Here is a 16,799-nt window from a genome sequence, read left to right on the forward strand (position 1 = left end):
TGTTCCAAAGCTTGCTTGAGTAGCCTGACACTAGATTATCCTGCTCCTGTCTCTGTTGTGCAGCATTCCCCTCCCCATATTTTATTTAGGATCATAGCATAAAACTCTCAAATGCAAATATGGAATTTGATGTCATTCCTCTTAAAGTTTGCCGTGACATCTCACATATGAAGCATGATTTATTTATTTATTTATTTATGAGGGGAAAAAACAGAGAGTATTTCTTTTTCATTGTGCTTACAGCAGGGATGGCCAACTCTCAAGAGACTGTGATCTACTCACAGAGTTAAAAACTGGCAGTGATCTACCCCCTCAGGAAATTAATGGGCATGGCTAAGTTAGGACCATTTATTTCAGTGGAGTAAAAGTTAATACCACACACAAGTTCAATCTCAAACCCTCAATAGTCATTTTGTCCTATACTAGTGGCTAACAAATTCAGATTTTTTTTTTAAAAAACCCCATAATATTAAAAATGTTACTTTTTTAAATGTATGCTGTGGTGCGGAAGCAATGGTGGTATGGGTCAGGGCTGGCCCCTGCAGAGGTAGGGGGCTGCTGGCCAAGAACGAGAGTCCCACCCCAGACCTCAGACAAGGTCTGCCCAGGCCTGGTTCAGAGAGAAAAATCTGGAGCCACCTTAGGATAAGTACTGCAGCAAAGCCACAACTATATGTATGACTGTGGACGTTCCGATTTCATTCTTTAAGTTTCTGGAAACATGATATACAGTATACCATCATGTGCTCAAAACTGCCACCTCTTGATCGCATAATCTTGTCATTTTGCACAGCCTTTTTTTTTTTTTTTGATAAACACTTAATAATAATAATAATAATAATAATAATAATAATAATAATCACAATATCCTTTAGCACTGAAAAACCACAGAGGTTAATAGTCTTCCAGAATCTCTATTAAAGGTGACATAGTGAGCAGTGCAAATATGGTATAATGCCTGTCTTTGCATTTATTTGCAAAAATGTACAGATATGCTCCATGCAAATTAATCCTCCGCTGCATTATAGGGAAGGAATCATGTTGTGTGGTCAAAAGGGTGGGGTAGAGGTAATCTGATTTAAGCACAGCATGTAAAAATTAATTGAAAGTCAGAACTCCATAGTGTTTATTATAAAGTAATTTCACACCAGCTCAGGATTAATAGGTGATTACTATGTTAATTGAACGGCAGCATGCTTTAGTAAAATACAATGAATTGTTTTTTTTAAGCCCTCTATTTTATCTGGGGGATTTGGTTGTGGTTCTGTAAAAATAATTATTATTTTCTTCTTTTCCTTGAAGAAAACTGTTTGAAATTATTTTGGTGATAACCAGGTATTCTGCAAAGCTATGTAACATGGCTCACGTGCAAGCCTGCCTGCCAATTTCCTCTTCAGGGGACTATGCTTTGAACATGGCCTTGTCCCTGAAAGGAAAAACCCTTCCGTAAACCTCCGGATGGTTTATTTGGGCATGCTGACTGCTATGGAGAGGAAAATGGAGGTCATCCAAGAAAAAAATGTTAGTTTTCCTCACCTTGTTGCTCTCCTTGATGGTATGATGTTGATGATGATGGTGATGTTGTTGAGTATGATTAAATTATACCCCACCCATCTGGCTGGCTGGGTTTCCCCAGTCACTCTGGGCGGCTTCCAACAGAATATTAAAAACACAATAAAACCCCAAACATTAAAAGCTTCCCTTAACAGGGCTGCCTTCAGATGTCTTCTAAAAGTCAGATAGTTGTTTATTTCCTTGACATCTGATGGGAGGGTGTTCCACAGGGAGGGCATCACTACCAAGAAGGCCCTCTGCCTGGTTCCCTGTAACCCCACTTCTCACAGGGAGGGAACTGCCAGAAGGCCCTCAAAGCTGGACCTCAGTGTCTGGGCAGAATGTTGGGGGTGGAGACGCTCCTTCAGGTTTACTGGGCTGAGGCTGTTTAGGGCTTTAACGGTCAGCACCAACACTTTGAATTGTGCTTGGAAACATACTGGGAGCCAATGTAGGTTTTTCAGGACCAGTGTTATATGGTCTCGGCAGCCGCTCCCAGTCACCAGTCTAGCTGCCACATTCCGGATTAATTGTAGTTTCCGGGTCACCTTCAAAGGTAGCCCCACGTAGAGTGCATTGCAGTAGTGCTGTGATGCCAAATGGTTCAAACACATCGGCCCTCGCTGAAGCTCAGAGAGTTGGAGCTGGACGACTTTGGGGGGGTTCTAGTAGATGGGGGAGCCAAAAAGGGGACCCCTAGAATTGTCTGAACTGGTGAGCTAGGAGTAAGGAGTTGGATTGAGAAGAGGGCTCCAGGCAGGTGCCAGAGAAGTGTTTTGCTCTTGTGATATAGGATGCCTCTAGCCAGACACCTCCTAGACTTGAACTGCTACCGCTAGCTCCTCCTGTCATTGAGGAGCCCTCCCCTTCTGGAGAGGTGACCGGGAGTCAGTGCTGATTCCACCTCTGTCACCTAGGAAATGGAGATGCCAATGCAAATAAACCCCATTGGCTCAACTCATTTGAAGGCAGGCCTTTTTCCGGCACCTCTTTCTGTAGAAAAATAACATTGCTTGAAGGAGTGCCCATTTGCTTTCCCACTCCCGAGTCTCCAGCCATTGCTGTGTTAAGAGCTGTGTTCCAATGTCTTAGCTTGCACTTAGCCATGCATTTCACTTGCTGTGCCTTGTAACCCTCACCTTGCTTATGTAGCCATTCACACGTTTCTGTGTGTGGGTTGTTGTTTTTTTTTGGAAGAAATAGGGCTGCAAGTTTGAGTTCTATGTCCGGCGGTGAGGGCCAAGACAATAGCATCCTTTCATGTTGGTTGTAACTTTGTTACACTGACTACAAGTTGCTATACAGTGGTACCTCGGGTTACATACGCTTCAGGTTACAGATTCTGCTAACCCAAAAATATTACCTTGGGTTAAGAACTTTGCTTCAGGATGAGAACAGAAATCACGCAGCAGCGGTGCAGCGGCAGCAGGAGGCCCCATTAGCTAAAGTGGTCTTCAGGTTAAGAACAGTTTCAGGTTAAGAACGGACCTCCGGAACGAATTAAGTACTTAACCCGAGGTACCACTGTATAGGGAATGTGTCATAAGCAGTTGAGGTTTCCACTTGAAAAGGATGTAGCAAGAGTTCCCACAGATCTAAACATGCCAATCGAAACTGCATGTTTGATGCCACACGGGGTGAAATAGGATAGTTGCTGCCTCATTTCTGATTCTGCCTAATGTTGAGAAGTGTTACGTAGGGAGCATTTTGCTCCACAAGTTTTCCCCAGCTGACAAAAGTGCAAGTGTAGAATGAGGACATGCATATGATCTTTTTTATTAGCTAAATAAAAATGGCCTCCACTAATGGCCCGTTATAATATAAACCAAGTATGTATGTTAAAAACAAAGTAATGCAACTACAACCTAATGAAGCAGACTGCCTTACTGGAGGGAAACAGAATAGCGAGGCACAGCTGGGATCTGAAAATGAGAAACTGCAAAGTTATTTGTGGAAAGAAAAAATGGAATCTCTTCTGCAGCCTGATGGAAGAGTTGATAGGGAGTGCGACCTTTGGGCTCACCTTTCCTCTGGAAAATGTTGCAGCCCAGACTGGGCTATTTGAAATACCACTATTGAAATATGTTAATTCCATCACTGCACTGCCACAAATGCTGAGCACGATCCCGCCAACTTTTTCTCTGAGAGACACAGTACTTTCAGACATACAGACTTCTTTCTAAGTACTTTAGAGGGCAACAAGGAAAGAAAATAAGGGGCAAGGGAAGTAAAGAAAGCAAACCTTGATTTTATAATTGTGGGTAATTACAGGATGGAATGGAATCACATAAGAAAGGAGTATTTATTTTTGAAATATTCCAGTTACAAAGTAAAGGGCTAGGACGGATCAAAAGGTTGTATAAACCCCCCCTGGTGCTGACGTGCCATTTTGCATGGACAAGTCCCTTATCAGAGTGAAAGATCAATGTAACAATTTGAATGTTTAGCAGTGGAGTAGAGGCAAATGACCAGCTCTGTGTTTTGAGCTACATACTACAGGCTGGCTTTCCATGTGGACGAGCAGCCACTGTGGACAGCCATTTACACCCCCCTTTATGCCACTGTTTGCTCATGTGCATTGGGCCTAAACACAGTTGGATTAAGAGAGGGCAAATGCTGAATTATTCACATAGAGACAATGAGGTGTGAGCTGATGCCATCATGAAGAGTGCATCATTCATTGCTTGACTTGCCCTTGGTATTCTTAAGTTATATAAGTTGTGGTTGAAGTAACTTCATGGTATGGGGTAGGAACTCAAGTGAGAGTGCAAGGAAAGAGTTTACCTATATCACATTTCAGTTAGGAGTTGTAGTTATTTATTTTGTTCAAAAACATTCCTAGACAATGGGACACCGGTGGCGCAGTGGTCTAAACCACTGAGCCTCTTGGGCTTGCTAACCTAAGGTCAGCAGTTTGAATCCGTGTGATGGGGTCAGCTCCTGTTCTTTGTCGAAGCTTCTGCTAACCTCTTCTGCAGTTCGAAAGCACACCAGTGCAAGTAGATAAACAGGTTCCACTGTGGTGGGAAGGCAAACGGTGTTTCCATGAGCTCTGGTTTCTGTCATGGTGTTCTGTTGCACCAGAAGCTGTTTAGTCATGCTGGCCACATGACCTGGAAAGCTTGACCTGAAAGCATCCCATAGTCGATTTTGACTGGACTTAAACATCCAGGGGTCCCTTAGCTTTTACCTAGACAATATCCTAAAGTGGCTTAAAACAGTATGTTAATACAATCACAATAAAACATATTGTTATAATAGAAAATAACCTGAAGTATTTTAAAAAACTGGCATCAGTGGTTGGGGTTCACGGTACTTACTCAGGTTGCTAATCTGACATCACTGGCATTGATTTCATTGAATTCACTGAGGACGTACGTCATCAACAAGAGAATGGGAGAAGATAAATATAGCACAATTGACCCTTGGCTTGCTAAACCACCCTGGGAACTTGCTGAGAAGCTGGGCATAATGCAAATAAATAAACAAACCCCACTTAGTGGTATTCATTGTGCTTTTAAACACAACACCATATAATCATATATAAAAGTCTCCTTTTCAAGAGATTAACTTGAAGAGGAGCTCCCTTCAGGCAGGAGATCCCATGGAAACACGCAGTACGTCTGTATAACAAGAAATCTGGTTGAATGAAGGGGAAGGTATAAATATCCTCAGGGTTTTCAGTGCAGTACCAGGCATAACTTGAAGGGTAAGAGGGAGAAACAGCTGTGGTTTATTAGGATAGCATCCCCCTAATTAAGTGTCCTGTCCAAGAGTATTGTGTTGAGTGGGAATTTGAGACAGAATTAGACTTCTGTAGCATACCACCTACTGCTTATCTCCTGGTCCGAGATGGCAGAGCTGGGTTTGGAGGTGAAGTTGAGGAAACTGGAGGTTTAGGATTTGGGGATGCCTCGTTTGGAGTGACTTGGTATTTCATGGCCACCAGGACACCCATGGGATTTTCTCAAATTATATTGGGCCCAACGCTTGTGACAGAACTGGTCTTCTGTACAGTATGCCTGCATCTTACGCTGGAGTTCGGTTTCATCAGCAGTGTGTCTACATCAAAGTCATGTATGGTCAAAAGTTGTGTTACCCACCGCTTACTAGCCTGCCTTCCACAAAGCAGTGAGAAAGGGCATGCATACCAGTCCCAGAGCTGGTGTGCCAAGGATGCTCTGCCCAGGAAGCAAAGCTGAGAGAGCATAAAAGCTCTTTTTTGTGCCTGGCGCTGCATGGGGTCCTTTAACACAGCAGAAGCATGTGCTCTCCTGCTTCAGGGGTGTGGAACCTCAAGCCTCCCAGACCTCTCTGCCTGGTGAGAACACTCACCAGGCCACACACCTTCTCCCCCAAGTGTTTCCCAAATGTTGTCACCTGGTGGGAAGGTGTCCTTTAACTCTGATAATGCCTCTTGCTTGTCTGGATAAAGTATACAGAGGGTGTGTGTGTGTGTACACGCAAGCTAGGCTACTGTACAAAGGTAAAATTTGCCTTCATTGCTTCTCCCTCTTGCCCCCAACACACCACTGATATGTGGATTTCGGAAGGTTATGCAAAAAAGGAAAGCAAGCCTCAGGTTGGATATCTTTCCCCACTCACGCAACTTCCTTGGATGTTGTAATGGTTATAGGGGTTGCTCGTGCGTAAGTTGCCACCACTCCTGGCTAGGTTACCTGGTTGAACCCTTTCTGTCTGGACAGCCTTTCACTTCGTGGCTGTTTCAGTCGCTGGCAGAATCCGTCAGTGGGCGTTTCTTGAACTTCTTCCAGCAAATAAGTTCTTTGACGCCAAGTCTCCTCCTACTCTCTCTGCGCGGAAGTCTTCTGCGCAGGGTGGATGTGGGTAGCGGAGTACCCATGCTCTCCCCACTGGTCTCCGGGGAAGAGTCCTGGAGTCTTCTCTCCGATTCCCCCATCTGCCCCCCTTCACCCCTGGTGTTACGCTGATTTCCTTCCCCAGCAGATGGGCTGCCTCTCTCCCTGCTGGGACCCTCTCCAGCATCGCTCTGGAGCCTTGCCTCCGCCTCTGGCTTCGATGGCAGTTCCCTGACAGATGTTTTCGAAGAAAATGTTAAAATGAAGACTGAACAGGCAGAGCTCAAGAGAGTGGGCTTGAAAACCTTTGATTCTGTTTGCTCAAACACAGAAGTGTGCATATATTTTGATGTCGTCATCAGGTGACGAACACACATCGGTGAATGGGAACCTAGGAATCCCAGAGAAATGAGCAACATTTTCTTAGCTTCAAGACACTCTGATATGAGGAAATGAAACAAAAAGCAGCCCATAGAGAGGAGAGGTTTGGTATGCAAGGGAATTTCATGTATAGGATGTGGCGCCTTGGTGTTCACCAAAGGCTATCAGCCAGGCATTTATTAGAGATGTTTCCCCAGCTCTTTTCGTCTAGCACTGGGAAGATAGGAATGCTATCAGTTTGACATTTCTGTCAGAACTGGTATTTGAACCACTGGATGATTCTGACAAATGCCATTGCTGTCATCTGCTATTCAGTTTTAATTATGTCTGACTGACGCTTTCAATGGTAGCAGGAAGAAAACTTAATTAGCTGCTGTGAAGGCTGATCTACAGTGCTGGAGGACTTCAAGCAGCTTTGGAGGAGACACCTTAGAGTATCACCATTTCACAATCTGATTAGACGTAGAAGAAGGATTAATTGTCCTACGTGTGGAGGTTTCTTTTTATATTATTCTCTGGAAAGACTTTAATAGGAATATACGTCAACAGGAAACACAGATTCTGCAGCTTAACGTGTCAGAGCAGCTGCAAATTTGAGTTGCAAAGTACCTTGGTTCACAAGGAACTGCTGCGCTAGCATGTTAGACGAGTCCAAAACTAATGTTAAGGGTGCAAAGGAAAAATATTATATGCTCAAGGGAACATCCGGCAAATGAACATCTGTTACCTTAAAGAGAAACATGCACACCTTCAGCAGCAAATCTGCAAGCACTACACAATTCAAAACCCCTGAAAAGCAGGTATTTTCCTAACCTGTCACATGCTGTATGAATAACCAGTTTGAAAAGGCTGTACTAAGGATTTCTACCACCTATCAGTGTCTGCCATCAAGTTGTTAATATGCCTACAGATCTGTATTAGTAAGGGGCAGTGAAAATATGCTTATAGGATGCAATTGAAAATTGTGTTTCTACTGCTGGCTGCAGATTCCCTGTGACCATGGCCTAGAAGTCACACACAGCAGACAGGCTGGTAAACCTGAATGCTAATGCGAGTTCATATTGTTTTATATATTTTTTAATGCCATCACTATATGAAATAGATGTCTGGAAGGGTTCTAGGCGAGACTTCTCTCTAGAGCTGGCCCAAGACACGTTGTCGCAGTCCCCCTATATACCATCCAATGCATGGAAACTACATTGGAACTTACAAGAATGCTGGGGACAGGGCAACCATGTCCCATTGCTCTTGAGCTTGGCAGTGTAGAGTAGGGTTCACTGGGGAGCTCACGTCCTCTCTGCCTGCACAAATGCTGCAGAGCAGCAGAGGTGGTGCTAGCATGCGTCATGAGAGCCCAGCAATGCACGGACATGTGTGAGGCTTTCTGGACTGCGTGGCTTGGGCTGGCTGTTGCTCTGCTTCCCCCAACAGGAAAAAGAGGTTAGAGGCAAGAAAACCAACTAGCTGAGCTGGGACAGTAATGCAGACTGTCTCAGGAACTCACCTATAGTTACGTAAATCCAACTAACAGTAACACACACGTAACTGGCTGTGTTTAACTATATGACTTATTTATACATCATATAAACATACCTCTTTTCACATATGCCTTTGCAAAGTATAGTTGTTGTATGCAGTGCTGTACACAGGTATCAGACGAAAGATACAAAAGATCTTAACATATCAGAGACATGGAACACGTGATACAGAATATGAGTATGCAAGGCTGACAAAGCCCAGCAGGGCGAAACAAGGTATTATTCCGGGAATCCTTGCCTTAGGTTCTTTCATCTGATACCTGCATACAGCAGCTGCATACAACAACTATACTTTGCAAAGGCATATGTGGAACATTACAAAGAAAAAGTTCATTTTCTGCAAGTACAGCTTCTTAAAGTTGTCGCGTCTGACACTTGTATTCGTAAAGACATACGTGGAACACAAAAAAGCTTCTATTTGGACATTACGGATATAAAAACTGATCTATTTGTATTTCCTGCTCAAAATGTTGGTCTTTAATTGCTTCTACTTAATTTGATAATGTGAAATGAGGTATGTTTATATGATGTATAAAGAATTCATATAGTTAAACATAGCCAGTTATGTTGTGGGTGTTATTGTCACTGTCTCAGGAAGACAGAGACAGCCTTTGGAGGTAGACCAGGAGGAAAAGATTCAGGCACAGCCCTCTCTATCTTGTGCTTAAGGCAGCCACCTCATTTTGTTAGCTGGTAGGGCTGGCTCTGGGACGTGGGTGGCGCTGTGGGTTAACCCATGGAGCCTAGGACTTGCCAATCAGAAGGTCGGCGGTTTGAATCCCCGTGACGGGGTGAGCTCCCGTTCCTTGGTCCCTGCTCCTGCCAACCTAGCAGTTCGAAAGCACGTCAAAGGGCAAGTAGATAAATAGGTACCTCTCTGGTGGGAAGGTAAACGGCGTTTCTGTTCGGTGCTCTGGTTCACCAGAAGCGGCTTAGTCATGCTGGCCACATGACCCGGAAGCTATATGCCGGCTCCCTCGGCCAATAAAGTGAGATGAGTGCCGCAACCCCAGAGTCGGCCACAACTGGACCTAATGTTCAGGGGTCCCTCTACCTTTACCTTTAGGGCTGGTTCTGCAACACTCCATTAATAATAATAAAAAGAATATAGAGGGATTTGTTGATTTTGTAATGGGCAACAATCAGCTCTGTCCACAGTCTGGAATGAATTCCAAGAGATATAAATACTCCCCTGTCTCACACAGGGTTTCCCAATTGGATAAATGGGACTTTAGCATGAGTGTCCACTTGTCAGGGCTTTAGTTTTGCTTTCAATGTAGCTGTTGTTTTCAATAAATCAAAGGTAATAAGAATGATACCTTTCTGGGCAAAATATTTTTGTTAGGAAAGTGCACTGTAAGACTTTGCCGTGAGATTGCCGTGACATTTTCCAAACGTTGCTTGGAAAAGTTTCCTTGCCCTCTTTCCCCCCTCCAAAAAAAAAGGCCTCATTTCTGTTTCCTATCTGAGTAGTTGTAAGTTACATACTGGAACAAGATTGCCATTCACCATTCCACCCAGCCCTAGCCCTAGCCTGGGTGGAATACCCTAGCCTGGGGCTGAATAGCTGAGGTTGACTAAATTGCTTGTTGTAGCTTTCTGACTTTAAGCAAATGCCCCTACACAGCTCCACTTCAACATTCAATAGCTACTGAGAAGAAGGAATTGTGAAACTTTGGTGATATGGGAATTCATTCTTGTTGAACATATAAAAGTAAGCCAAAGCTGAACATCTTCCACATTCTCTAGTACTACCCTGTGAAATATGCTGGTTTTTAATTTTTGGAGAACTATTTTAAGCAACATGTTTTGTATTTTTTTAAAAAAATATATGATCCCACCCTCCAGAAAAAGGTTAGTTCCAGCTTTTGAAAGCTCAATAGATAGGTCATTAAATAGCAACTTGCTTTTCACCATTCACTGTGATAATTTTAGGACTATCTCCAATCAACATATGCTTGTCTATTATCAAGGTGCAACAGTGTAAAAGAAGACCCTTTGTCTTATCAGTGAGGAAATGGTGTTGCTTTAGAAACCACACTTGAAATTAAATGGTGCAACATGTAAATATGAAACCTTTATAATAAAATGATACAGATGACATAGAAGTATATAAAAAATAGTTAGCAGGATGAATAATTCACTAACTATTGCATGGTATAAGTCGCTAACTAATGTGCGTTGCCTGCCATTTAATAGTGGATATATCTGAAGAAATATGGAAATTGGAATAGTTTAATAACTTTCTATATGAAAGATGATGAGACTGCCTAAATGATTAAAAGGGAGATATGTTATAATGAACTAAAGCCACTCGAGTGTAAGGTAATTTTAATTCAAACCTCCATCTGCTTATGTATAATTAAGACTCATTTAACAAGTTAATGCTTAACAGAGAGAACTGATAAGTTTGGTATTAAAGAGCTTAAGAGAAGTAAATTAAACTGTCGAGTTGGAGGAGCTCTCATTTTAATTTCCTACACCTGAACCTCAACCAAATCTTCTAAGGGGGCATTTCTTGACTCTGCCTAGGCAGCCAAGAAGTAAACCTGAAAAGAACGTAAGGGAACTAAAGCCAACTCTCTTTTTTGAATTCTTGATACCAGGGTCTTGTTCGGGAGGCTGAGGGAATTTTTGCCAATATGAATATTTATTTAGCCCAAACTGCTCACTGCCATAGCATCTATATGACATTAAGAAGATACTTTGCATGCTGTCAAAATATTTATGCATTGCAGATCTTGCCAGAGGGGTTAAATAAGCTAAAAAAAAAAAAAGGGGGGATTTCTTTGAAGTGCAAAAAAAGGAAAAAAGAAGCAGGAGATTTTGAATTCTATGATATTCCCACTGCCTAAGTTTATTTTGTTCTTTCCACATACATCAAGGAAGTCCAGCAGTTAAATCCATGGCTCTTTTCCCATTTCTATTATACAATTTTAATTATCCCATTTTGTTTAAATTATATTTTCTTTTGAATCTACTGTAGGGATGGGCATTTCTTAAAAATCACCCTACTGCTTAAGGTTCTCCCCACCTTTTAAAGTTGCCAGCACAGCCAGCCTTGCAGCTAGCACTGAACGTGTCTTTTGAAAAGTATTTGCAAAGCAGGTCTGAGCCTTCACTGCTGGCTTGTTATCTCTGCCTGAATTAAGACAAAAGATCCAGTTGCTGACAAGCGAAGGCAGCAAAATGAAAGGACTGCAGGTTCTTAATACTTGCAGGTTCTTAAGTGTTGGCTCTGCCTAGGGCCGATAAAGATTCATAGGGATGAGTAGTGTTTGCCCCTGGAATAAAGCCACAAGAGACATGGGGGGGGGGGTTTACAAGCAACAGCTTTATTTAACTACTAGGCGCTGCTGCCTCTGCTCATGTTGCTCACCAACCCCATCCTGCTTTGAACTTTCTTACTCAGCAGCCTGCAATGCTGCTGAGATGAAAATGGCAGCCCTAGTAACACAGCAGCAACTGAGCAGCATGGTTGAGCAGGGGGCTGTTGTGGCCTGCCCTGGCTATTCCTCTGCTGCATGTCTGGTCTGGCCACCTGTGCCACTTGCTCGCTCGCCCTCCTGCCTGCCTGCTGTTCTGTCATCAGGCTGCAGTTGGTGTGGCCACCTATCACAGACCCTCCAAGTGCCCCTATTTTCCAGGGACAGTCCTGGATGTACAGAAGCTGTCCTGGTTTCTTGATTTGATCCCGCAGTGTCTGACTTTTCCTTAAAGGTAAAGGTAAAGGGACCCCTGACCATTAGGTCCAGTTGTGGCTGACTCTGGGGTTGCAGCGCTCATCTCGCTTTATTGGCAGAGGAAGCTTCTGGCTCATGTGGCCAGCATGACTAAGCTGCTTCTGGCGAACCAGAGCAGCGCACGGAAACGCCGTTTACCTTCCCGCCGGAGCGGTGCCTATTTATCTACTTGCACTTTGACGTGCTTTCAAACTGCTAGGTTGGCAGGAGCTGGGACAGAGTAACGGGAGCTCACCCCGTCGCGGGGATTTGAACCGTCACCCCTCTGATCAGCAAGTCCTAGGCTCCCTATTTTCACTGGGAAAATGTTGGAGGGTATGGAGTTATGCGACCCCTGAGCCAAGGAGATAAGTAACCATACAACCTTTAGAAGACCTATGAAGGCAGCCCTGTATAGGGAAGTTTTTTTAAAAAAATGTTTAATGTTTTATTATGTTTTTTATGTATGTTGGTGGTTGGTGGTTTCACACAGAATCCCCAAATATAAGTGTCTATAGCACCCTGTGTTAACATGCCTTAGGCAGCAAAATGTGGCTTTGCAGGTATTAATGGAGTTAGTGCCTCCTATTCTCAGCTGTTGCCCAAGTGAGACTGGCATTGAATATCGCTGATGAGAGCACCAGAAGATCCGTAAGAGATGTGCTCTCCCTTGTCTGTCTTCCATGGCAGGTCGTCCACTACAAAAGCAATGCAGTTTCTGAAAGCCAAGCTAGACTGCATCCAGATAATTTATCACATACATGCTAAGTGATGCTTATAGGAAGCCATTCACAATCTCATGGGTCTATTCTACTAGTCTTCTTTGACTATAAGTTGTTAGATATGATGGGCAAGGTCTGAACATACAGATGGCAATTTGCGCTGCTCCAGCCACCCTAGTCATATCCATGGGATGCATAAACAGCTTTAAAACATGTAGTTTAGCTTTAAAATATGGAGATCTAATCCTCATAATACTTTTTTCTCTTCAGCATAAATTTAAGGCTTCAGTCTGAAGTATGGCAAATTTTAAAATTCTGGGTCCAATTATTTTAGCTTTACTGTTAGCAAAGGTTATTAAACGTGCTATTAATAATAAGAATAGTAAGTAGATACACTTCTTTACCATGCTCTGCAGTCCCAAAAGCTCCCAGAACAGCTTTTAGATCAATTAAAAAAAGTCAGGTTTACAATCTAAAAGACATGACGAAAAGCAAACAAAGTAGGAAAAAGGGTTGTGTACCCTCTGGGAGGCGGGTGGCGCTGTGGGTTAAACCACAGAGCCTAGGACTTGCCGATCGGAAGGTCGGTGGTTTGAATCCCTGCGATGGTGTGAGCCCCCGTTCCTCAGTCCCTGCTCCTGCCAACCTAGCAGTTTGAAAGCACGTCAAAGTGCAAGTAGATAAATAGGTACCACTCCTGCGGGAAAGTAATCGGCGTTTCCGTGCGCTGCTCTGGTTCGCCAGTAGCAGCTTAGTCATGCTGGCCACATGACCCGGAAGCTGTACGCCAGCTCCCTTGGCCAATAAAGCGAGATGAGCGCCGCAACCCCAGAGACGGCCACGACTGGACCTAATGGTCAGGGGTCCCTTTACCTTTACACACCATACATTTAATGCACATGAATCCCTTCAAAGAATCCTGGGAATTAGTTTGTTGAGGGAATTGTAGCGATATGGGGGATAAACTACAGTTCCCAGGATTCTTGTGCTTTCAATATATGGTTTGTATGCAGCCAGGCATGGGAAGGGAAAATGCAAGCAGAGATAAAAATGCACTCAGGCACCAGCTGTTTTTATAATAATGGAACAGCAACAGTTTGCATAGCCTCTCTAAGCTGGCCCAAGACATTTTGTGGTGTGAAGCAAAGAACAAGTTTCCTGCTCTCCCCAATTCCATGTACAGAAGCCCACTGGGTTGGCTGTTGAATCTTACTTCTACCTTGGCAGCAAGGTATAATTATCCAGTGCAGGGCTAGTTTGAGAGGTGCACAACAGGCCAGTGGTTTACATATAGCTCTAAGGGCAAACAGCTGTGTGCTGCTCACCATCATCTGCTGCCTGAGGCACATGTCTCATTTCGCCTGGTGGCAGAGCTGTTCGTATAGCCTGATGGAATGGCTGCTGCTAGGTGACAGTCGAGGGAGATCCAAAGGCAGGTGGTCTCTCAACAGAGCTAGTCCTACATCTTTAGAAACAGAAACCGGAGAGCAATACCAAGAAGCGGCCTCCATGGCCTAAGTCTGCAACTTCAGACAGTTATTAATCAGGTACTTTCATTTCATCCAGATGCAGCCTGAAACATGCTGTGTCTGCATGTTTCTTTGCTCTTTGGCAAGAGTTTGGGGTCTCTGAACAGGGATTTTTAATATATTTTTTTTACTAAAAAAAACCTAACCCCCTTAATTGCTGAAAATATAATATTCCTCAAATGAGAAATAAAAATCTGTTTTTTGTTAACTATACGAAATGAAGAGCTTTTAACTTGGCAATCAATTGTCTTCATCTAAGAGATATTAATGAGACCCCTTCCCAACATGCTGGGCTTAAAGCAACTGCCTTCTTTTGCTATAGCCCAAATTTTATGTTGCATTTTAAAAAATAAAAAACAATCAACATTAAATAAATTAGAGGCAGACCAATAAAACCTGCATTGCAGAGAACTATTTAACATATATATGTTCTTGATTAGCCAGCTGGAAGGTAAAACCCCAACAAAAATACAAAGTGTAAGAAAAATATTGGCATGAAGATTCCTGCATGAAAAATGCCTTTTGTCTGTTCCCCATATAAATGTTGACAAGTAAAAACACACCAGTAAAAGTATCTCAGATTGCTAGTTCTTAGTAGAAAAAAAGTTTCTGGTGAATTTTCCAGTACAATCCTATACATGTTATGCATACGTTAAGTCTCACTCAATGGGGCTTACTCCCATGTATATAGGAGAACAGCAGCTGTGGGAAAAGGCAACTTTCCTGTGTGGGATCATTAGGACAGGAATTGAAAATAAACTGCTCCTATCATATTGCCATTACACAAAACTATGGTGCAACTGTACTTGAAATACTATGTGCAGTTCTAATTGAACCACCTAAAAAAAGTATATTGAAAACACAACCAAAATGATCAAGGGGATGGAGTAAATGAGGAAAGTTGACAGCATTTGGGACTTTTTAGTTTAGAGCAGGGTTTCCCAAACTTGGGTCTACAGCTGTTTTTGGACAACAACGCCCATCATCAGTGCTGACCACTGGCCCCGCTAGCTAAGGATGCTAGGAGTTGTAGTCCAACAACAGCTGGAGACCCAAGTTTGGGAAACCCAGGTTTAGAGAAAAGGCAAGGAAGAGGTGACAGGATAGAAGTTTATAAGATTATGCACAGCATGTAGAAAGTGGATCCAACGAAGGTGAATGTTGGAAGATTCAGGACACATATTTAATATGGAACTCGCTCCAACAGGAAGCAGTGAGGGCCATCAACTTGGATGGCTCTAAAAGAAGATTAGACAAACTGATGGAGGACAAGGCTATCAGTGGCTAGTAGGCACAGTGACTAGGCTCTCCTTCCACTCACAGAGCCTCTTAGTGCCAGTTGTTGGGAGTTGCAACTAGGCAAGGTGTGGTCAAGGTGCTTGCATCTGGTTGGCCACTGTGAGAACATAATACTGTACTAGATGGGCCATTTGCCTGATTCAACAGGCTTACTTTCTTAGTAGGGATTCCATCCTAAGTCTAGCAGGTGGTTTAACGTGGCGGCAGGTGGCTAAGCAGGCAAGCTGCACGTTTAATGTGCATTTTTCATTTTCTTTCTTTCTTTTTTTTAAAAGCATGGACTTAGATGCCTTTGAGTTAAACTCTTGAAATCAGAAAGATGGCTTAGAAGTAAAAGAAGTGCTGCCTCAATATTTTATAATCTTTTTGCTTTGTTTTGTTTTGATCTTAAGACATTAGTAATTCTTTAACAGTAGACCAGAGAACTGACATGTCTTGTGCAGTTTGTTTCAAGGCAATCTTTTCCCAAGCAACTGGTGTCAATTTTTAATGCTGAACACAGCATTTTTAGCATGAAAACCTGTTAAAAGAGAAAAAGACATGACACATTTCATGTTTCCATTGATCTCACAGGGAAAAATAAAAGTGCTTTTTTGCAACCGAAAACCAATTTTCTTTCAGGAAGGGATAGAAGGGGCAAAAAAAAAAAAATAATAATGTTATTCAACTGGAAAGCATATCACATTATTTCCCCAAACATATCTCAATTACATATTTATGACTATTTATTATCCACCAACATTGCTGAATGAAGTTTTGCCTGGTGTGATAAAAGTTTGCTACAGTTATTTCCTTCATTTTCTGATTGCTTTGGGCTCATTACTTGTACAGGCTGAATATTAAGTCTGCCAATAATGATAGCAGAATTGCATTATTTTATTATGCTTTAGCACTCCTACCTCACTTCTCATTTTTTTCATTAATAAATTAAGGGTTTTAAGACCTAGAAAAACTATATGCACTGTTTCATATACCACACAACAACTGTAGGTTGAGTACTGAGTCCACAAACACCAGAAGCAACAACTGACCTTTTTTCTGATGCAAAACTAACTACTGGGGCTCCTGCCTTAAAATAATCTGCCCAACCCAGCAATATTATAGAAAATCTGCTGAAAAACTGGGAGAGTAAATAAGCATTCATAGGAATGCTCATAAACTAGTTCACATATTTGACATTTTAAGCAGAGTTCTCAAATATCACGTATGCAAGTGGAATTTAAATTAAAATCAA

At 42.7% G+C, this 16,799-nt stretch overlaps 1 long non-coding RNA gene across 1 annotated transcript in view; it reads left to right on the forward strand.

The window, feature by feature from the left end:
- Positions 1-16,799, forward strand: part of LOC310825689 — a 77,772-nt gene that overhangs the window by 52,840 nt on the left and 8,133 nt on the right. The gene's annotated exons all lie outside the window — the stretch shown is intronic.

The sequence above is a fragment of the Podarcis gaigeae genome, assembly GCF_964106915.1.
Source record: "Podarcis gaigeae genome assembly, chromosome: 10".
Taxonomy (NCBI): Eukaryota; Metazoa; Chordata; class Lepidosauria; order Squamata; family Lacertidae; genus Podarcis; species Podarcis gaigeae.